The 23682-nt window shown below is 43.6% G+C and overlaps 1 protein-coding gene across 5 annotated transcripts in view; it reads right to left on the reverse strand.

Annotated features, from left to right (window-relative positions):
• Window positions 1-17172, reverse strand: part of BBX (BBX high mobility group box domain containing) — a 337134-nt gene extending 319962 nt beyond the window's left edge. For 3 of the 5 annotated variants that reach the window (XM_075542577.1, XM_075542574.1, XM_075542570.1), the window contains exons 1-2: window positions 17034-17172; window positions 13663-13732 (exon numbers count right to left, since the gene is read on the reverse strand). The gene's annotated coding sequence lies outside the window, so the exon portion shown is untranslated. Of the gene's footprint in view, window positions 1-13662; window positions 13733-15461; window positions 15481-15847; window positions 15946-17033 lie in introns of those variants that run through there. The other 2 variants (XM_075542571.1, XM_075542572.1) reach the window with 2 other exon arrangements.
• Between the last annotated feature and the right edge of the window lie 6510 nt (window positions 17173-23682).

Genomic DNA, 23682 nt, shown 5'->3' on the forward strand with positions numbered 1-23682 from the left:
GATGCCTTGCTAAAAATTAAAATCTTGAAAACCCAAAGGGACAGTTCTACCCTGTCCTACAGGGTCACTAGGGGTCAGCACTGACTCATTGAGAGTTAGTTTAGTCTCAGTATCACTTATTTAAATAAAAGTGTTGGCTATATTAGTTTATAGCTCTTTTATTGGCATGTGCTTGGGACAGACTTCTCTGAATGTCTAGATCAAACTCATTATTCTTTCAATATGTTTTTATTTTATTTTTAATATGTTTTTAATATAATCTGGTATACTGAGAATCCTCTGTCTTGAGATATGGTCAAACAGTTCCCTTCTGTTCAATCCTGTTGTCTTACAGATTGTGACATTAATAGCGGTAAATAAAAAGGATGCCCAAAACACTTGAATGAAATATAAATCATAATTTAATATAAATGCAAATGTTTACCCCACCCCCAAAAAAAGTCTGTGGTCTTTAGAATAAATCGAAAGCTGCAACAATGCACTCACATCTAAATAAGGACAATGCAGGGTTACAGGGCTGATGTTTTAAATCCACCCCAATGGAAGATAAGGATGTGTGGTTAATTGCCTCCATGAACTGTCTCCTTAGACCATAAGAACAAAATAGTTAAGTGGGGCCTGGCTACCATCAGAGAATGTTTTGATCCAGGGTTCTATAAAGGAATCTTATTAAAAAGGGGAAACGCAGAACAGAATGTCAAATTCCAATAGACTTTCTGGAGGATGCTGGATGAAGCCTTCAAATTACTGCCCTGAGAGAATCCTTAAACGAAAACTATACACTATAAAGTCTTCCAAACACCAAATATTGGTTTACCTTAACTGATAAAGAATGCCTTCTCTGTGAAGATCTATCCATACGGGGTCAAAATGACAAGAGCAACGGGTGGAGAAATAACTTGGACAAAGCAAGCGAGAACAGTCGCAGAACTAGAAATAATGTCATTGACTTCTACATGTAAAAACGGTTGAATCGGTGCATGTTTTGCTATGTCAAGGAACTCAACCCACCATCATCCAGTCGATTCTGACTTACAGTGACCCAGTTAGAGGGCGGAGTAGAGCTGCCTCTGTGAGACTCTTTATGGGAGTAGAGAGCCTCACCTTTCTCCTGTGAGCAGCTGATGGTTCCGAACAGCTGTCTTTGTGGTTAGCGGCCCAAAGTATCACCCACTATACCATCAGACTCCTTCGGTGGTGACAGCAACAATATAAAATTTTTAAATCCACGCTAGGCCTTTGGTCAAATTCATTTAACAGCCAAATGGCAAGTAAAGGGCCAGCAACCACTCTGAGGGAGAAAGATGAGGCTTTCTAAATCCATAAATATTTAGTTCTGAAAACCCACAGGAGTGTTTCTCCTTCAGGGCCATTATAAGTCAGAATCCACTCCATGATAGCGTTTGGTTCTCTGTTCGATGACAATTAGGCCAAACATAGTTCTACAACAAGAATGTCCCCACCCACATTCACTCCCTGGTCACGGACAGTACGTCAATTCCCGGCTCCTATGCTGGACTTACCACGTTTTTCCACCAATCATTATTCAAGCACTCTTTGTATGCTCTACTTTTTAGCACAGGTAACACAATAACAGATATTAACATCTGGCATATTCCTGCCGTGTAAAACGTGTTTGCTTTCAAGACAAAGGCTGCCCCGTGTTCACCTTTAAATCCTCAAAATCTAACACAGCACCAACATGCTAAAAGCATGTTGACCTGTAAATGATGAGGTAATGATCGGCTACCAAAGTCACATCAATACTTGACAAACTGAATGAGAACAGTTTAGAAGTTGTTTAAGGGGTGGACACACAACAAATTAAAGCCTAACATCATAGGTGGAGTTTTTGATTTGGCTACCGCAACGCAAGAATTTAAATCGTAGTAAGTCCATCATCCATAAAAGCCACTTGGCCAAAATAGATACCCTTCCTACTTACATGCTTCGTGGATCAGGGAAAGAAAGACCATTTAAAGCAAAATAAAAACAAAGAACGCTATTTTTCATCTTCTGTATCTGAATTAGGCTCTGACTTTGCTGAATTTGCAAAGATAAAAGAATTTAATTTCAGCAGAACGTTTGGTACAGAAAACGCAACATGTTACTTTGTATTTTCTACATGATTTGCTACTCTTATACAAATGCTTGGTTTATAGAATGGCTTCTGTTTATTACAGCAAAAATAAGTTTAGCTGGTAAAACAAATAAAAAGTACCCACAAGCCACTTACAAACTTTCAAGTTTGAATTTTCAACTGACTCTATATCTAATTCATGCTTGATCATCAGTCTGGGAAGGCCAAGAATTTTATAAGACCATTTAGGTTATACTGTTAAAGTATTTTAGAAAAATATAGTCACTGATTAAGCATTAAAAGTACAAAACATCACAGAATGGTCAGCTAAGAAAGCTCAACTCCCCACAAAGGAGTGATTTCTACTGATGTGTCAGCATAATTAATAAATATTTAAAGTAATACCAAACCACATTGATTGTCATGTAGTTAATTCTAACTCACAGTGACCCTAGAAGACAGAGACCTGCCCCTGTGAGTTTTGGAGACTGTAAATCTTCACAGGAACAGAAAATCTCATCATTAAAAGTGAGAGAGGTTTCTATTACATATTCCTATAAAACTAGGAGGAAAAATAAAGCTGGGTAAACATCAGTTCGCAAGCTAAGTGTTGGGCTTCTTTCGTGGATGAAAGAGATCTGAACTGGAAATCTGCAACAGGGCCAGGCTCAAAGATCTGGTCTCCTCTACAGTCAGAGTGTAACAGAACCCCAACTCTATCACAGCAAAACGAACAGATTTCTTTTTGGGGAGAAATCAAAATTGGGGTGAATTCTTAACTGAAAGTCACCCCAACCCTTTCATGTCTACCATTCTGGAATGTAGCCCTAATGCAGGTAAATATAGAAAACGTCCCAGGGGACGGTGGCACTGCAGACAGGCATTCTAAGCTTGGCACTGCCATCTCTCTCTTACCGTGTGACCCTGGACAAGTTACCTAACCTGAGACTCAGTTTCCTTGTCATTAAAGTAGGGCTGCCTCTCATCAGAAACATAAACAAATAATTAAAAGTAAAAGTTGAGTCTTCCTTCTTCCCAGTGTAAGACACATGATTTGGAAAATTCTTCTAAAGCCTGCACGGAACTTTCCCTAAAATGTCTATGAAACTGTGTGGTCACTCTATCACCCTAACAACAAATACAAGGTGCTTACTTCAATGTCATGCATAAAAGCAACTGGTAATTTTATTTTACCTTCCTCTTGAAGGTTCCTCAAAACCCCTAATGACTGGACACAATTCTATTCAGGTTTGTAGTGATAAGAACTAAAAGGACACAAGCATTACAAACGAATTAAAATCAAATAAAAGTAAAAAGTGGAAGACTCTTCAAACATACATATACAGTATCACTGATGCATATCAATGAATATGATAAGGGACAGGCAGAAGAGAGAGAGCAGTAAGGGGGCGGGTCGGAGGGGTAGAGGAGAGACTAGCAACCCAAAACACAACCCAAGTTTGACAGCTGGAGTCAGAGAATACCTGTGTCGGTTTTGTTCTATGCAACTTCACATTCTCTTGAAGTCAAGGAGAACCCTAGACTTGGGTGGGATTTGAGAGGTAACCAAAGACGGGAAGAAAAAATATATTTTTTATATTAAAGAATCAGCCTTGCTAATACCACTACCATTGAATTCCTCAATCTGTGACTTTTCAACACCACAGGATGAAATCAGATGGCTGAAAAACGAAGTCAGTATCAGGTTTAGCCTACATACCAAATGAAGCAGGCCTTAAGTCTGAGAGCTATTACTCTATTTCCGGAGCATCAAAAGTCTCTTCTTCACAACTACCTTTCATTTTTCTGTGGTATTTTTATATGAACTTTAAGTACAAGGCAAGGTCCTAATGTAGTATCTCATCAGTAATTATTGAAAATAAAAATACCTACATACCTTAGACACCACTAAGAAACAAGAATAACCAAAAGGCATTATCACCTGAGAAGAGAATAAATATTATTAAAATAGCGATATAGATATAAGTGTGTGTGTGTGTACATACACATGCGTATACATAGGAGAAGGGACCAAAAAAATGGAAAATTTCCCCCCAAAGCTATGTACTTAAATTTTTACAAAACAACCTTATCACCTTCAAAGTACTCTCCATTACACTTAGGACATTTGTCACTGCGATTCCATTCTTGCAAACGTTTTTTTCAAACTCATCTGTCTGGATGGCTGACAACAAGCACCTCCTTCATTTTTTCATTCATCCCTCCTATGTCATCATGTCCCTCTTCTTTTGCAGAAACAAAAAGAAGTCGCACGGAGTGAGGCAAGGGGAGCAAGGGGTATGGGGCAAGAGAGGCATGCTCTTTTTTGACAAAAACCGGCGCACTGAGATGGCTGCGTAAGCAGGTGCATTGTTGTGGTAGCACACAGTTGCCACGGGGTTTTTTTTCTTCGTTTTTTGTCATACCCAGTTATGCAATCTTTTCAGAACCTCTAAATAAAAAACCTGATTAACAGTCTGACCTGGTGGAACAAACTCCAGATACACTAATAGTCAACATTTTCGTCTGTTTGGGAAGTTGACGAACATCCAGAACAAGGTTTGTCATCAATCGACATTTCACCTTTTTTGAAATGGGAAAACCACTCACACACTTGAGTTTTTCCCACAATGCTGTCCTTACAAGCTGTGTTCAAGATCACAACAGTTTCTGCAGCATTTTTCCCAAGCAGGAAACATTTCACAGCGCCATGCTGTTCTCTAAAATTGACCATCACAAAAAAGAGAGGTTCAAGAGATACTGCTTTTACAAAAATTCACTGTGACCAGAGAGAACCTTCCCAGGCAATGCCACTGGGTGCACTAACTTAGAGCAAGCTTTCCCGATGCTCGATGCTCGCCTAGCAGGAAAAATATGTACTATGAAAGCTCTGCTTGCACAGAGTAATTCTAGGTTTTTTGGGTCCCCCCTCGTGTATATATATTCCATTCAAGACACCACTAATGTTGATAAACCATAATGAAAATTGCCTCAATTCCATTCACCATTGCATCATTTCAGAAACTTTCAACATGGTAGAGATTTCACATGCTAAATAGATTTCAGTGTGTATTTTGCTTAATAAAACTATCTATGACAACCAATAAAGAATAACAATGTCAAAATGGAATATGGATGCATTTAAACATGAATGAACTAAACTTTCTTATGTGTTGTTTGCATCTTGTTTTAGTTTTTCCTATCCAAGCATCTTCCTTCTATTCAACTTAAAAGGTATGAATATGTTAGCGATTCCCATTGTACTTACCTGTCTTTATAACCTGCCATGCCTTACACCCTAATGTGGCAGCCAGAGTTTCCACTGATGCACACAGCTTGACTATGTTAATATGCATGATGTTACAAATCCTTCTGTGATTCATCAACCTACTACAAACTAAAAATGTTCAGATGACCAGTGATCAAAACTATTCATTAGATTTTCATTGTGCTAATACAAGATAATTTTACACTGTGGACTGAGGAAGTTAATACAGTACGTTAACAATCCTTTATTTTCAACCTCTAGGTCAGTGGTTCTCAACCCTCCTAATGCTGTGACCCCCCCACCCATAAAATTATATTCATTACTACTTCATAACTGTAATTTTGCTACTGTTATAAAAGGGTCATTTGGCCCCCAGAGGGGTCGCAACCCACAGGTTGAGCACCACTGCCCTAGGTTCAGTTTTACTGCAAGATCCCTATCAGTGTGGACTTTTGAAAATGAAAAATGGTGCATGTAGCATATATTACATAAAATTCCTCACCAGATCTAAGGCTTTAAGTCAACAACACCGGCTTGGATCGATTCTGACTAATGGTAAGCCTGCGTACGGCACAGGAGAGAACGGTGTCCCATGAGTTTGCCCATGACTGCGTGCCTAGAAGTAGATTGGCTGGCCTTTCTTCTAAGGGCTTCTGGGAGGGCTCGGCCCTCTAAGCATTCAGTGAGCAACGGAGTGCATAATCCGTTACACTGCACAGGGTCTTCAGAATCAAACACATTCCTATTTCTACAGAAAAAAAACCTACTAATATTCTTTCTAAACAGGCTTTAAACCTACTTTAAACAATCCCATGACAGTTAAGGTTAGGTTTTGCACCAAGTCAGTTTTGATGCCAAACTCTTTGGGGAAATATAAAACATTTTTTCAAAGTTTCTTGAATAAAAGAGTCAGTATTATCCAATAACACTGCCCATGAAAGTTCAAAAATATCTACCAGTTATACAATGCTATTAATTTATAAGAGATCAAAAAGTATGACAAATTAAAAGTTCAGCAAATGGGGATATGCTCACAGGAAACATAACCCTAAAAAACCTGGAAATACAAAGATAACTTCATTCTAGCTCAGTGACAGATGAAGGTGGTATATTCATCCAAAGGAATACATTATTGTTCAGTTATGAGAAATGAAGTTCTGATACTTGCCACCACATGGAAGAATCTCAAGAACATTATGCTTAAATGAAGTAAGTCAGACACAATGACAAGTATTTATGATCCCACTTATATGAAATAGCAAATCTGTCAAGACCAAAGATTTGTGGTTACCAGGGGATGAGGGGCAAAACGAATGGATGTTGGAAAAAATAGTTGCTTAATTTTAATTTTTCACATTAACTTGGCTGAATGTTGACAGCATTTAACTATTCATTCTAAGTTGGTGGCATTATGTGTTTGAGTATATTCCGTGCTTCTTTTATAGTTGCTTGAGCTTTTTGCTTACGGTTTGTTTTATTATTTCTATTACCGGTAATAACATTATTTGTCTGTAAGTTGCAGTTTCCTTAGTTTTTGGTTTTAAGAAGGCTTGAGATTTCAAGGGTTGGGGAAACACATCGATAAATGATGGGGGTGCTTCAAAAACAACTCTCGGAAAAACTCCAATTCTGTTTCTTTTAATTCCATTTTCTACAAACTTTCTGAAATTCCCTGGTTCTTCATCGTCTTAATTCGCCCTACTGTTATTTACTTAATTGACTACTTTGTGTAACAAAGGACTGCAGATGTAGGGAATGCTTCTCAATATCCGTGCCTTGACTCACAGGTGAATTTTAATCAGTTCTGAACCACAGTATTTACGACTAAAGTACCAAAGTTTGAAAACTATGTTATGTAAGTATATGTGAATCCGTGCATATATACACCACATATATACAAATATTTAGAGCTACATCACCCTTACTGGTGTTCTGATATGTTTTCTTGGTAGGGAAATGGGTAACATCACCACACTGTGAAGTACCTACGGAACCCACAGCATAGTTTATCTGTGTATATAATCAGAGAGATCCTAACATCTCATGACTATGCATCCGTGACAGATGTGCTGGGGGGGGGGGGGAGAGGAAGGTTTGAGAACGATATCTATTCCATTCTAAGATGTAGCACAACCACCAGAGGAAAGCCCAGTGGTGTCACCTACCGACTTTAAAATCTGAAAGCGTTGTTCTCCTATCCCTCTGATTTTCAAAGTCTGAAGTCAAAAGCCAGTCCCCAATCCTGAGGGAGGACGGCCGGTATGTCTGAGCTTTTTCCACCTGTCCTTCTGGCTAGTCTCACTATATCGAGAAGTAACAAGCTATTTGTCAAACATTTCACTTTAAGTCAAAAACGCGTCAGTGTGCCCTGAAAACTGCTGTTAAAAATAAGTAAACGAAAGAACGAGAGTTAAAAGGCCCAGTTTCAAGGAACTCCAAACGCAAGTTGAGAACTGTAAAGCAGAAGCACACCGTGCATTGTGTGGCAACTGTGGATGATGAGGGACATTACATGCAAGTATTCGCTTATGTTATCCGCATATACTCTTGCAGGATAATATGAATCTACCATTGGACACATAGATAATTGACGCTTAAGAGATGCTGACTGACATCCTCGAAGACCTGCAGCTGATAGGTAACAGGTGACAGGAATGGAACTCACCTCTCTTTAGCCATAAGGCCTCTGTCCTTCACAGTACACAGTTGCTACTACAGAAATATATCAATAAGAGAAGAGGGCCGTCAATGCAAACATGTAACTGAAACACAGCCACGGAATCTTGAGGCGGGGTGGGACCATAGCAATCAACGAATTCTTTCGCCATATTCAACCAGTGCCTTTAATTCAATCTTTAACCACTCTTTAATCCTTAGAGCAGACTTACTCAAAGGGGGTCAGAGGACCACTACTTGTCCAGAATCCCTAGCAGTACTTGTTCAAATGGAGATTCCAGAGTGCTACCTCAGACACACTGATTCAGAGGATCTAAGAAAGGGCCTGAGGACCTCCATTGTTAGCAGCGCACCCTAGGGTGGTGATGTCTACGTTAGAATTCATGAAATAAACTTGGGGGCTGACATCCAGTGCTTCTCTCTCTCTCTCTCTCTCTCTCTCTCTCTCTCTCTCTCTCTCTCTCTCTCTCTCTCTCTCTCTCTCACACACACACACACACACACACACACACTAGCGAGCAGTTTGGACTGCTAAAGATTAGATAAGATTAGAAAATATTCCACAGTAATGCTCCCAGTACTGTCCGAGAGCCTACGGATTCCGTTTTTAAATGCAGTACAAGACATAAAAGGTGAATCTTAGCACAGATTTCAGTCAAAAACATTTGAGAACTAGAACTGCTTTAAACTCTGTCTAACCTCATTCTTATTTCTCGTCTGAATAAGTTATCAACCTCTAACTACTCTTTTTACAAAAGGAAAACGATAACCATGTGTGTCCTTTGTAGGATGGTAGTTTTCCATCCCTAGAGGGTCTGGTTTATTCCTTGGCCTTTTTTCATCTAAGGGCCATGTTTGATTGTTGATTTGCCTGCTTAATCAACGTTTTACAGTGCTTTTGATATTATTATCTGAAAGTGTCCTAAGATCCTATTCATTCTTATTACTTTACATTTTATGAAAGTCCCTCACTAAAGTTATTTCACAATCTAAATCAGGGTTTCCCAAAGTGGGTGATCATGGTCCCTGGGGGTGCTGGTTTGATCCAGAGGGGCTATAAAAGCAGACAACTATACCCTGGACCACAGGCTACAGTACATAAGTTCTTAATGGCCGGGGGCTGGGGGCACTGTGTGATTTTCTTTCTAAGAAGGGGGTTCATAGATCATGAACCTCTGACCTAGATCAGTGGTTCTCAACCTTCCTAATGCCGCGACCCCTTAATACAGTTCCTCATGTGGCGGTGACCCTCCAACCACAAAATTATGTTCGTTGCCACTTCATAACTATCATTTTGGGTCATTCCACACACACACACACACACACACACACACAAAGGGGTCGCGGCCCACAGGTTGAGAACCTCTGCTCTAGATCTTTGAGCTGACTCCTGTATATTAAATTATTAAATGTATATTTTTGGTACATATGTCAATGTTTAGGAGCCCCGGTGGCACAGTGGTTAAAGCACTCGGCTGATTAGGCAAAGGGTAATGGTTCAAAACCACCAGGAGTTTCAAAACATGTGGCAGATGGAGTTCATAAGGATTGACAGCCTTGGAAACCCACAGGCAGTTCCATTTGGTTGTATGGCCATGCATTTGATTTTTGGTTGGGTGTCGGCATGTCATGGTCTATAGTACATCTTTTTACTCTCCTATTCTCTCGTCTTCCCTTTACTCTTACATGAAGGTGTGCCAAAAAGCTCATGGAAAAATGGATTTAAAAGATAATGGAATTTTTTTCCATCAACTCTTCATGTCCCCTTGCACGTACTTTCAGATAGAGTTCTTTACAAATGAAGGCTTGCCTTCATTGCATGTCCCTCGTGTAATGGGTTCTTATTTGGGTTCTACCCTTACCTTGTCCTTTCAAAGAGAAAAAGAAATCCATTCCCTATTAATACATAATGATTTTCTGGGTACATCTTTGCAGTTTTTAAAGCGATGTACTGGCATTTCGAGGGACTGCAATTGCCTTCTAAGGGATACGATGAACACACGTGAATGTTGAGTGAAGTTGTATTCAAAAATTCTTTCCTCGGGTATGACTTACAATATAGAAATATCTACAATTCGCCACAGTATGTGAGGACTGCCCCTAAAGGGACTTCAAGCTACCGACTGAATTACAGTCATGGAATCTACAAGCTGGAAGAAGCCTCTCAGCCTTGAGCCTCTGTCCACTCACTACCTTCAGAGCAGTGCGTCCCAACATGCGGCCTGAAGGCCATGTGCATCCTACTTATGAGGGCTCTGTGGTGTGACAGAAATGACGCAGTGACCTCAAAGTGTTTTTGCTAGAGCCGGGTTTGCTGTCACTTCATAATGAAAGTAGGGGTCAGACTGATTAAAAGAGACCGTTTTTGCCACGCAGACTTGTTTTTAAAGGCGTCCTGAGTTGTAAAATGTCTGTTTTACGGCAGTGGCCTTCAAGCTGCGAAATCAACATAAGTGATGACTGCTTAATTTTAAATCTAAAAATGTATTTAGCGCATGTTAAGTATTACACTTGTAAGCATTTTGTGTACGTTTAAAGGAGCTACAATAGTTTCTAGGATGTCTTTTACTGTAGCAAAAACATACATATCTGTAATGAGACTACGGTATCTTCCCAAAAAATGTTAATGGAGTTGAGAAATGAAAACTTTATTAATTCTATTAAAGATTCCCAATACAGAGGTGATTGCTATTCATAAGATTCACTTTTCATGAGTTAATGCGGTCATTAATTTAAGACCAATTGTTCTTTCACTAAATCATTATTAATGAGTGCAAAAGCAAATTATATTTGATGTTGACCTCAGTTTTCACATAAAGCTATGTCTAAATTCAAAGCCTAAGCAAATCTATTTTAATGGACTAAACATGAAGAGCAGGTCTATGAGGTCAGAGGTGCTACGCACTTCTCAAATTAGGGGAAAAGCAGAGACAGGTTGCAAACTCTTGAAGCTGCAACTTAGGGCAAGGGGGTGTCCCAGCACAGTATGAATTTCAAGAGCTCAAGAAGGATTTTTAAAAACGTCTCAAGATAGCTTTTTTTTTTTTTAAGTACCTGTCAATCTCTGGTAGAACTGTCCTAAAACTTCCACAGTATTATACAAAGAAACGGTACAGATGAATGAGTCTCCTTTTCAATAAAGAGCATTAAAAATGAAGTGGATATGAAAACTTCTGACTCAGAACTTCATAGCGATCTATAAAATATAAAGTTTGGAAACTTTCTATGATGTAGAAGCAAAGCCCTTTTATACGGCATTCTTATTTTGATAATTCACCAAAAATCTGATAAATACATTTTAGACGCAAAAAACAGGTAATTCATTGTCTGGGTGATTTAGCTCGTTCTAACAAGTTTCACACTATAAAACTACTACTCTCACTTCAAAGACTAAGGCTCTTCTTGAAGATATTGTTTTTAATGGAAGCTACTTGGTATCTCAAAGAAATCTAAGAGCTCATCGGATCATTTCTATTGTGGAAATTAGTAATTCCCATATTAATTTCTGAAGTGGTCAAATATATTTCCATGGGGAAAGAACTAGCTTAAGTTTGCTTCAGTGAACAAAATAATGTGCCTCACATGTATAAATGTGGTGTTCCGTAGTAATCAGGAATGCATTTGAAATACTCTTACCATATGTTCAAAAATGAAAAACTTCTCTTCCAAACAAGTTTTGAAAAAAGTCTCAAACACTCAACATGTTTTAGTGTACATGAAATTCATGTGTACAAAACCATCCTATTCTGATGACCACTCAAATTGGGCTGTTGGTGGTTTATTTTGAAATCACCAATTGAATGAAATAATTATCTTAAATAATGTGATACTTACATTCCATAAGGATCAAACCTTCTATTACAAAGAACATCTAAAGTCCCCACAAACGCAAAAACACCTTTGCAACTGTACGTTGCTGTTGATCGCTGACTCAAGTTGATTCTGACTCATGGCGACCCAATGGGTAGAAACCACCATACAGACTAATCTTCAAACTCAATTCCTCTTTAACATCAATACAATGTTTTAGCAATGAGAACCTTCTCTCAGCAAACCAAAATAGACAAAGTGCTTGGATTTTCTTTCATTTTCACTCACTACGTAAAACATTCACCTTCGTGAATATGCACAGCACCACACCCGATTTATACAATTTAGTACCACTAGCTTTCTTAATTTAGCATCAAGCTCAAAGTACCTAGTGTGTGCCTCACAATGGAGGAGCAAACTTGGAAGTGCTGCCGTTTGTGCAGTTTGGATTCACCAACTTGCTTCAAAATCCTCTAAAAGCCCTTCATTGTCATTGAAAGTTTTACATCTCCAAGTCAAACTTTTCAGACACTGTTGTTCACCCAGATCTTACTCACTCCTCCACTGGTAGGGTGGGGGCAACATCAGAACATGGCACCTAGCAAGTGATCTCTGAGATCACTACGCTTGCTGTTCTCACATCTACTCACACTATTAACAGGTTCCTGATTTCTCCAGATACCGAATTTTGAAGGAAATTATGATCAATTTGGACGTGGGTATTTGTCTTCTGAATCAGGCTAGAACATTAAGTGTCGTATGTACTACACTACCCAATCTACCTTTCCTCGCCCCAAAAGTAACTGCCACAGGCAATACAGTTTACCCAAAGAAGGAGATCTGGGCGACGGTAATCAAGTGCCAGCCATTGCAATTCAAGAGGTCTTTTGCACCGCGCTTCTTTCAGTTTTTAATAATTTGCTCCACCCATTGGCAACATTTCTGAGCCTCAAACCGTTTCATTCTAGTTCACAGCCTCCAACCCCCTACTCCCCCGCACCCCATCCTACCTGAGAATTTGTATTTTCTACCCCAGATGGAAACGGTGAACTTTGAGTCAGAATCTACACTTTAAGAAGATCCCCAGGTGATCTTTATACAAAGATGTGTGTGTGCACACACAGTATGTGTATGTATATATATATATATAGAGAGAGTATATATAGAGAATATATATATATATATATATATATATATATATATAGAGAGAGAGAGAGAGAGAGAGAGAGAGAGAGAGAGAGAGAGAGATCAGAATCTACAATTTAAGAAGATCCCCAGGTGATCTTTATGCAAAGATGTGTGTGTACATACACAGTATATACATATACATAGATATACATATGAGACACCATGTGTGTATATATAAAGATTGCCCGAGAATCTTACAAATTCCCAGGACACTAACTACTGAGAGCCTCAGTAAACTATAGATTCTGATTCAGTCATATGGGGTGAAAATGCAAATTCTTAACAGGGGTGGAACCTGATGCAACCAGTAGCCTGGGTTTCTATAGCATGATATTTCCTAGGCCTTCACATCTGTAAAATGTATTATCAATTAAAATCCTTATTTAACAGTAAGCTTCCAAATGACAAATACTTGCAGATAAGCACAAAGTGAACGGTTAAAACTTATTATCTTAAATTAGAACCCACTGCTGGAGTCTAAATATTCAGAATCATCCATTGACTTCTGCTGAGGGACTCAGTAAGCGGAGACTTCAGGCTGTTGCAAGCCCCAATACAGCACCTTCTTGTGTGAACAAGCACCCTCATGCTGTTACCAATCACAACCCAGCTTCCCTATACAAAGAGTTTGCATACTTACTCAGGAAGACAAATGGAAAGTACACGGGGAGGAGATGAACTCAGCAAAGCCTTTGTCATATGATAGTGACCTACAAAGTGTCAAATAAAGGTACATCATCAGTACGGTGGGGCTTTACAGCGGTCCCAGGTCTTGTAGCACCTATGAAGGAAGAACTCCGAAACCTAGGAGTTCGGTTTCCCATCAAGCCCTCCCCACCTCACTCTCACCGCCCAGCAAGAACCCCGGGGGCAGGAAAAGGCAAAGAAGCTTCCTGTATTCAATGCGCAGAGAGGCTGGTGGGCAGCCCGGCCCGGCTGACATTCCAGGGCGTCTCCAGCACCCTTGCTCCCTACTCCCAGTCTACACAAATCAGAAAGTTGATCCCCTCCCTCCGTAAACGCAACATCTACACGGCGATCGTCCATCAACTTGCCCAAGTGATCACCGCCCCAGGGCGAATGCACCAGTAGCAAAATCAGAGCGATCGATAGCAGCCCGTGCCTCCTCCTCCTCTGTGCCTAGGAGCTGGCGGCAAGTGGAAAGGCAGTGCCAGCGGGTCCAGGTAAGGCAGCCCTCAGCCATGCAGACCTGGGCGGCCACAGCCGTCGCCCGAACGCCCTGGCCCCGGTCACATTCCCGAGGCTGGAGATCGGAACCCATGGAAAACACAGTCGCCAGAGTCCCCCGCGGCAAGTGCAAAGGCCACCAGGTCTGCGCGGTCCGGCCGGGGGAGGCCAGGATCCCGCCCTGGCTTTGTTGCTTGCTGGTCACCATCAAGTTTGCATCTTAGTACAAAATGTCGATCTGAAAGGCTGACAAGACACAGACTTGAGGCAGCGGGAGAAAGAGAAAGGGAATAAGAGTCCATCTTGCTTTGGGAAAGAGGGGGGCAGAGCAGGGGGGGGAGATGAAGTGCCAATCCCACGCTGCAGGAGTAAAAGTCGGCTAAACACCTTTCCATAGCGGAGGAGCAACGAGTGGGGTGTCCCCATGCCCGCTAGAACTGGCGGCGGTCTGGGCAGAGAACGCCTCCCTCTCCTCCTCTTCCTCCTCCTACGCCTCCTCCCCCTCCTGCCTTGGCTTCTCCTCCTCCTCCTCCTCCTCCTCCTCCTTCTCCTCCTCCTCCTCCTCCCGCGAAGATCCCGCCGCCTCTGCCTCCGCTGCCCCCCGGGGAGGCGCCACGGCCACCGGGCCCGGCTCTGCCATTCCGGGCTTGGACCGCGCGCTGCGCGTGGGGCCGTGCGCGGGTGACCGCGAGGGGACGTCCGCGCCGGGGACCCCCCGCGCCCCCGCGCCGCGGGCTGCCTGCAAAAGTCCGGCGAGCAGAGGTGGCGGCGGCGCGCGTGGGGGGCCCACGCCGCGAGTGGGCGGCCCGCCCCTCCCCGCGCGAGGAAAGTACCCCAGGCCCGGCGAGGCAGCCCCGCGTTCGCGGCCGGCCGGGCGACGAGAGCTGGACGTGTGGCGAGCAGGACGGGCAATGGTTTCAAAGCCCCAGGCCAATGACCATTAGCGGCGGCGAGCTCGCCGCGTCCCCATCCCCCACCACCTCCACCCACCTTCCCCTCCATTCCCCCCTCCACCTCCACCCCACCTCGCGAAACTTTTCACCGAGATCCACCTGGCCTGATTTGTCCTCGGGCCGCTAAAATAGGGACTAGGCTCCCCACGCCGGGAGGGAAGGGGGGATGCACGCTTGATTTTCCTTCCGACGGAAAAGAAAGCAAAAAACAGCTTCTCTCGCCGTCTCTCCCTCTCCCCCCCGCCCTCCCCTCTGTCGTACATGTTGTGTCTTCGCTTTTTGCATCGTTTCGTTTTACCTTCCTCATTTAGCAGCGATGATCGCAGACATTTCACACGCAAACGGGCTCCAGATTCTGGCACTCGGGCTCCCTGGGCCATTGACAAGGGGTGGGTTGGGGATCGGGTCTCACTCACGGTAAGTTTCACCACGATAGCAAAAGCATAAAAATTTTAAAAAATACCGTGCTGGAGGCGAGCGCCAGCCGCGAGGAGGTGGACCAGGAAAAGAACCCGCGAGTCTGATTCCTGCATCTACCCGCGACCCGATCGCAGCAAATAACCGGGGGGGACACGAGCGTGGCTCCCGCCGGCGGGGGAGCTCTTTCTGGAGCCACCGACCCCATCCCCGGGGAAGGGATCTGCAAGTTTTCTGTCATCGCCACCGTGCAGGGCGATCGCTTACCTTCAGAAATAAGACTTTCCACAGCCAAGGCCTGCCTGCCCGCTGCCACCGCCGCCACCCCCGGCCTGGCTCCCTCCACCTTCAACTTATTGACACAACATAATCCCACATTCAAGCAAAATCCTGACACAGCCTCCCTCCTCCTCTCCCCCCTCCTCCTCCCTTCCCCGGCCCCCTCCCCCCTCGCTCTTTCCCTCCCTTCTCTCTCTCTCTCTCTCTCTCTCTCTCTCTCTCTCTCTCTCTCTCTCTCTCTCTCTCTCTCTCTCTCTCTCTCTCTCTCTCTCTCTCTCTCTCCTCTTCTCTCAGCCCTCTTCCCCCTCTTCCCCTATTCTTTCGGCTGGGGCTACCCGGGCACCAAAACGGCACTTTCTCGACTCGCCGCGCATTTGCTTAGCGGGGTGGAGGCGTGGGGGGGGGGGGTGAGAGGGCACCGAGCTGTGGGGCCGGGGCACCCGAACCCCAACTCTCCAGCGGAACCAGCCGCCGGGCTGCTGCGCCCGGCCGCCGACGCACCCGACGCGTCCCCGAGACCCCCGGAGGGCTGCCCGGAGCCCGGCACCTTCCTCCGCTGCCCCCGCCGCCCCTGCCCGGGCGCCCCAGGCCCCACCTCCCCGGCAGCCGCGCCGAGCCCAGCCCGAGCCGGGCTCCGCGTACTTTCGCGCAGATGAAGTTTGGGGCTCCCCAGGGCGGCCCCGCGCCGCCGGCCGGCTGGAGGGCTGCTGCCGCGGTGCTCCCCCGGGCGCCCCGGTGCCCGCGCCCCGGCGCCCGGGTGCCCCCCGCGGGCGGCGCTGCCTGCGCGCCGAGAGGTGCTGGCTGCAAACGCAGCCTGGCACCGGCTGGCCTACTACTCCCCAGCCCGGCCCCCAGCCTCCCGCCCGCGGGGCCACTGCCTCCGCACCCCGCGCCCCCCGCCGCCGCCGCCGCCGCGACCCTCGCCCCCCGGCCGCTCGCCAGCCAAAGTTTGGGCGGCGGGGGAAAGTGCCCGGGGACCCGGCCGGCCGGCGGCGCCTCCGGACGCGCGGGGCTCTCCCTCGTCTTCCTCAAGTCCACCCTACCGGCGGCCGCCGCCGCTGCTCCTGCCGCCGAGTCCTCCTCGGGGCTGCAGCCCGGCGGCTCGCAAGTGAGTCGGAAAACAGAAAGTGCGGGGCGAGCGCCCCGGGGAGGGCGACGCGCGGGGGGCGCTTACCTCGCGGGCCGGCCGGCCGGGAGGGCGTGTGGGGGGCTCGCCCTCACGGCCACTCGGGGCTTCCCTATGGGAAAGTGCAGGGCAGCTCGCGGAGCCGCGGTGCCTCCGCTCCGCTGTACGCCGCTCCACAGACAGTACATGCAAGCCGGAGAGCCCGACAACACTCATTTTATATAAGGGCGCCTGCCATTGGCCCGCGTGCTGACGGACAGGCGGCGCGGCCAATGGGGAGGCCTGTTACACCCAAACACACGCACCCATGCACACATTTCACTGAGACACACAAAGATCATCACATTTTCTGTTTTCTCATGTTCGGGACCTGTAGACACTAAGAGAGGACAGGTAGAGAGAGGCCACGCAGACGGAGCCCACGGAAGGAAACCCTGTCGGCGCCAAGTGGCGAGGTTGGAACCTGGTGTTCTTTGGACTTGGGAATAAACTACAACTCCACTGGGCATGCAAGTGAAGGGTTTCTTCTTTTTCCTAAATCGCTGCCTGGTGGTACCCCAGGAGGAGGACATGCATTGTGTTGTGATTTTACAGCCTGACCTGGCGAACAAGTGTCTAAGGAAGGCTTTTTGATCAGCTTGGATTTCTTTTGCTTCCTCTTCTAATTCTTTTTGGTCAGTGGGTTAGCCATCCCTTAGGCCAAAAGAGGGCAAGATAAGTTTATTAAGACTATCCTATGTCGACATGGTCAGTGCTGCATTCGTCCGTAAATTAAAAAATGTTCGTGCAACAATCCACAGACATACAGGTAAATTAAGCACTTTGCTAAAAGAGCCCGTCTACTTTCCGTAGTTCGGTGGACAGCAATCACAGGTGAAGCATGAAAGCGATGCTGTAAAGGAAAATAATGCATGAAAGACTGGCTATAGAACCTCTTTCCTTGAAAACGTACATTTATATTCAATATCCACAAGATTTATATATTTCATGTTCCTTATTAGTGTGGGTCAAAAAGTATCACCACTGGAGGTCCACTTCATACATGCACAGGTTTAGTTCAAACAAAACGTGTTTAAATACGCCTCTTCAATCATTGGATCACTGTAGACAGGCTCTCTTAATAAGCCTCTTAGTCTTGGTTAGGGTTCCCTAAAAAAAGAAATTCCAGACAAAACAGTGACTTCCCAGGGGATCTGGTGGGCCAGTTCAATGCAAGGCAGAGAGGGCAGCTCAGAAGGTTAAGGCCACTCTTTGGGGGGATTCCAACTGGGTAATCTTGATCATTTGTTTCAAAGGACACTGGGAAATCATAGGGATTTATTACAAAAAGTTATAAGAAATTTAAGAACTGCATTCTTGAGAAAAGACTGGGAAAGTTGTGCCCAAGAATGTTTTTTTCATCATGACAATGCACCTGCTTACCCTTCAAGTGTAGTAAGGGCTGTCCCTATGAGAATTTCATTGGGAAGCCTCGCCTTACCCAGCTCCCTGCCCTGATCTTGCCCTTTCAGACTCTGCTGTGTTTCTGAACCAAATAAAAAGAAGTAGGGAAGAACACAATTTGAGTCCCGTGAAGATGCTCAGGCTGCGTTTTTGATGTGGTAAGAGTTTAGAATTCTTCTGGAAGGATTCAAGAGATATAATCACTTCCTTCAGAAATGTATATATCCAGGTGAAGAAGAGCGGATGTGTCCAGTAGCTTCATAGTTTGATATATTTATGTAACAAAACTGTCTATGATTTTACAGCCATACTTTTTTACTTACCCACATATGCATGATTCTTACCTTGTATACATAACATACTACCATTGAGTCAATTCCTATTATAGCCGCCCTATAGGACTGGGTAGAACGGCCCCTGTTGCTTTCTGAGACTAACTCTTTACGGGAGTAGAAAGCATTGTCTTTCTCCCAAGGAGTAGCTTGTGGTTTCAAACTATTGCCCTTGTAGTTTCCAGCTCAATGAGTAACCAACAAGGATTCATACACATATATATATGATTTTTGTTTGACAGATTTTACATCTGATGTGAACATCCTACGGACTGACTTGTCTATTTTTTTCGGGTTTTTTAAATGCATCTTTGGTAGATTGAGTTGACCATCTGACGTAAACAAGTCAACAGGTTCCTGGAAGGTAAACACCAAAAGCAGTCAATTGTGTCTGGCTCCCACACACGGCAGTCCCATGTACAACAAAACAGCACATTGCCTGCTTTTCACCTCCAGCTCGTCGACCTTCTGGAACCCATTGTGTCTGTGTATTCCGAGTGCCCCTGCTCATTTCTCAAGAGTAGCACGGTCCCGCTATGAGAATTTCATTGGGAAACCTTACCCTGTCTACCCACCACCCCACACCACCCCCAGCCCTGATCTTGCCCCTTCAGACTCTTTTTTCATTCCCTAAACATAAAAAGTTGCCCCAGAACACGATTTGAGTCCCTTGGAGGTGCCCAAACTGATGTTTGACTTGTGTCGCAAGGTTTTGTTGGTTGGTTTGTTTTTTAAATGACACTTTGGCATCTTCCTCAACCTAGGAAAGGAGTTCTGGTGGCACTGTGGGTTAGGCATGGGGCTGTTAACTGCTAGGTCAGTGGTTCAAACCCCCCAGCCGCTCTGTAGAATGCGATCTGTCCTTGTATAGTATTTACCTTCTCAAAAACTAGGCGGTTTGTCTCCTAGCACTCTATCAGACACGACGGTATTTTCATCCACAGGCTTTTCATTCATTCACAGCCATTCTTCTTAGTTTGTCTTAATCTGGAAGCTCTGCCAAAACCTGCTTAACAGGGGTGTCTCGGCCTGTATTTGAAATACCACTGTCATACCATCCAGCGTCACAGCAAGGGAAAGCCTTCTCAATACGACAGATGGACAAGTGGTGAAATGCTAAAATTTAAAACAAGCCAGTGCCTTCGGGTCAACTCCAATGCCCAGTGACCCCACTAAACCTAATTCTCAAATGAACTAACTGAGCAACCTTAGCCTCTCTGGGGTTTATTTTTGTTTTGCTTTTTAAAACTAAAAGAAGAAACCGCTCCCATATTCCCTTCATGAAATGTTTATTCAACACCTACTATACACCAAGTATTATCGTAGACCCGTTCTGATACTTTATTTAAGATCCTTTCTGATTTAGACATCTGCTAGCTATTCTTAAAGCACTAAGGATAATATTTTTGAAGCACTAATAGAAACACTATGAATTTGTGGCCTCAAAGCATAACTTTGAAATATACAGAAAACCCAAATAAGACAACTTACTTTAAATTTCACTTATTTCTTTGGTGGCATTGAAAGTGTTTCTTCCACATTCATGACATTGTCAAGTGAGTATATATATGAAGCAAGTGGAAAATACGATCAGATCCAGAGAAAAATTAAATTTGGGAAGCTTAGAAAACAAATGGCAGTGTTTTGACATTGGTTTCATTTTTCACTTAAAGGAAGGGCTTGTTGAAAAGAAAAAAGAATATAAAAGTGGCAGCTTTTTAACTAAGACTATTGAGTTCTTCTAAAGACACCCGGTATTTACTAGACAGAAGAATCAAATTGTGCTTCATCCACACTATGCCGTGATGAGGTCAGTGCTAAGTATTGTTATCTCTATTTTATCCACTGGGGTAATGAACAAGGGAGGAATGTGTAACCTACTCGATTTTAGAAGGGAGTTAAATGCACTTTTCTTAATATTCAACACAAATTTTGATGAATTTTACAGACCCTCCTTCTAATTGACAAACTGCAGAAACAAGAGGTACCTGGGGGAAGTGGAGCAAAATTAAAAAAGAGTCCTTAGAATTTCATTATCCAATGTTTAAAAAGTAAAACAAACAACGGATTGATGTATTGAATTGCCAAGCAAATGGTGAATTGTTTACTAGTATATTTATTTTATGAAAAATAAAAGGCCAGTCTACTCCTGTCTCCCAAGTCCAGCCACAGGAAAAAAATTATTTATTTATTGTCACTGTCACTTTTAAATATATTTTTGTATGTGTATATTAAATATATTACCACTTTGTGAATATACTGTTTATTAGTAATCATAACCTGATTTAAAAAGCATGCAATAAAAAAACTGAATAAGAGTGCTGATATTTTCTTTCCATACACATGTGAGAGTCATAAATTCCTATATTCCCTTGCTATGAGTTGGAATTGACTCCATGGCAGTGAGTTGAACCCTGGGTTTTTATGTTCTGATTTGAAGTCCAAGGCTCCCTGATGGCATAGTGGTTGAGCATTTGGCTGCGGTCCGCAAGGACGGCAGTTGAAAACCAGAGAACGATGTAAAGCGTTAGTGACAGTTCTATCCTGCCCTCTAGAGTCTCCATGAGTTGGAATGGACTTGATAGCAGTGAACTTGAAGACCACTGACTCAGTGCCAGATACTAACTCACCAGAATGGAACCAGATTTACAAGACGAGTAGGGTAAAGGCATAGGAGAACATGACTTTTCACAAGCCATTCCTGCTGCTGAGAAACCAGTTCTTTTAGATGAGGAGAATGGCACTTCCTTAAAATTAAAAATAAAAACTGTATACACATATACATTCAAGCTGTGCAAGGGTGGGAAGGTAAATCGGACTACGAATTTATACAGACTTGAGAGAGGCTATTTCTACACAGGTATTTACAGGGAGCCCTGGTGGTGTATTGGGGCTGCTAACAACAAGGTCAGCAGTTCAAATCTACCAGCCACTCTGCAGGAGAAAAATTAGTCTATCAATTCCCAGAATGACTTAAAGTCTCATTCATGCAAAGAGGAAGTTCTACCCTAGAGAGTCACTATGAGTCAGAATCAACTCCATGGTGGTGAGATTTATATGTGCTGTAAATAAAAAGGGAAAAAAGTGAGAATTTGGTGGTTCTGACTCATGTCGACCCTATAGGACAGAGTAAAGTTGCCTCATTAGGGGTTCCAAGCTGTGATCTTTGCATAAGCAGATGGTCCCCTCTTTCTCCCACGTGTGAGTTCAAGTGGGATCTTTGGGTTAGCAGCTGAGCTCTGGACCACTGTGCCCCAGTGCTCCCTTTCATTTTTCTTAGCACATGCAAAAGATCAGTGGTGTGCTCGGCATCGCATATCCATCTAAGCCGTGAGGAAACGTGCTTTTGCAGAGCATGTACTTAGAGGTTTCTTCTGAGTGCCAGGCATCATGCATGCTAGGTGCCAGCAAAGGAGGACCCGCTCCTGGAGGAGACAATGGAATGTCATCCCAGTCTCCTGTATGAGGGATTGGGCCTCCGCACACCGTAAGAAAGGGAGCTGAGAACTAATTTAATGCAGCAGTTGCAGTTCAGGGAAGACTTCTTAGGTTTGTTTTTCTCTCGTTTAAGAACCAAGATCCAGAAATCTGAAGTAGCCAGCAAAGCTCAGAAATTTACAATGTGATCAGTACAAATAAGCCTTTAGTAGAGTTTATTGAATTTTTATAATGTAGAGTTATGAAAATAAATAACAGCTGTTGGTTACCAGGCTTACATGGCATAAGAGAGCCTTTGTCTTTTCCCTTTGTCACGATCACAACTGATTTTTCAATCACAGGTTCAGCTTGCCTGCGTAACATATTCTTCCTCCTGTACGTGCCTTTGATTTTCCATCTTGCTGTATTTTACGAGGGCCCTTTGTTGTTGCTGAGGCACATAAAATAATCTGGGGAAGGTAAATTTAAATGTGTGCCGTGTATAAGTGTAAACACATACACTCATGTATAGTATCCAACTGTACATATATGAATAATGATCTTGGGAAATGCCTGAGTCACTCTTAAGACACAGTTTCCACATTTGTAAAATGGGGACAATTGATATACTTATTGAATCATAAATTAAACAATAGATATAAAATGGCTAGGACCAGCATATACTAAACATTCAATAAATATCTTCACTTATCTTCCACATCTACAAACGAATGATAGCTCTGTTACAGAGAGATTTTTTTAAATCTTAACTAACATATTATAGGCAATGTTTGGAACCTGTTGATGAGGCTGTCTGTTCCTGTGAAAGATGTACAGCCTTAGAAACCCCATTGAGTTGGAATAGAGTCAATACGTTGTTTACTAGGTAGTTGCAACTTACTTGCCTTGGGTTTGCAATTACCCCATAGGCTACATTCTACCAATACCTGCACCTGGATGTAAAGGGGTGTCCGCCTGATCCAAGGATAAAGTGAACATCGGATTGGGTGGGTATTACAAGCACTCAAAAAAGGCAATAAATCTCTTGCTACAAATCTCTCTTTGAAACAAACCTTGCCTTATGCATGGACACTCTAGATAGGGGCAGTGATGAGGGTCTACCTTGCATAACCCTTTATGGCTTGACGTGTCCTCTATGGGTTGAGCTTTTCATGCATCCTAAAAATTCAAAAGGGAAAGGAACACCTCTCCTCTTTGAGTCAAGAGACTCAAACAATTGCACCACATCTTAGCTTCTATTGTGGAAAAGTCTATAATCTTGAAGAGAATCAGCTTCTAGCTACTGGGTTTAATGAGCGTTGGGAGTGAGACGGAAAGGGCGCCCCTCTTTCCTAAAAAGATGCTTGGTGAAGCAACGTGGGAATTCCTACTCCCTGCAGCAGTTTTGTGTATTGCTCTTAAGGAAGTCATGTACCTGGCCTCTACGACATTATTTGTGCTTTGATAGAGATCTCTATTTGGTGGCAAGCACTTTGAAGAAAATG

The sequence above is a fragment of the Tenrec ecaudatus genome, chromosome 2, assembly GCF_050624435.1.
Source record: "Tenrec ecaudatus isolate mTenEca1 chromosome 2, mTenEca1.hap1, whole genome shotgun sequence".
NCBI classification, from domain to species: domain Eukaryota; kingdom Metazoa; phylum Chordata; class Mammalia; order Afrosoricida; family Tenrecidae; genus Tenrec; species Tenrec ecaudatus.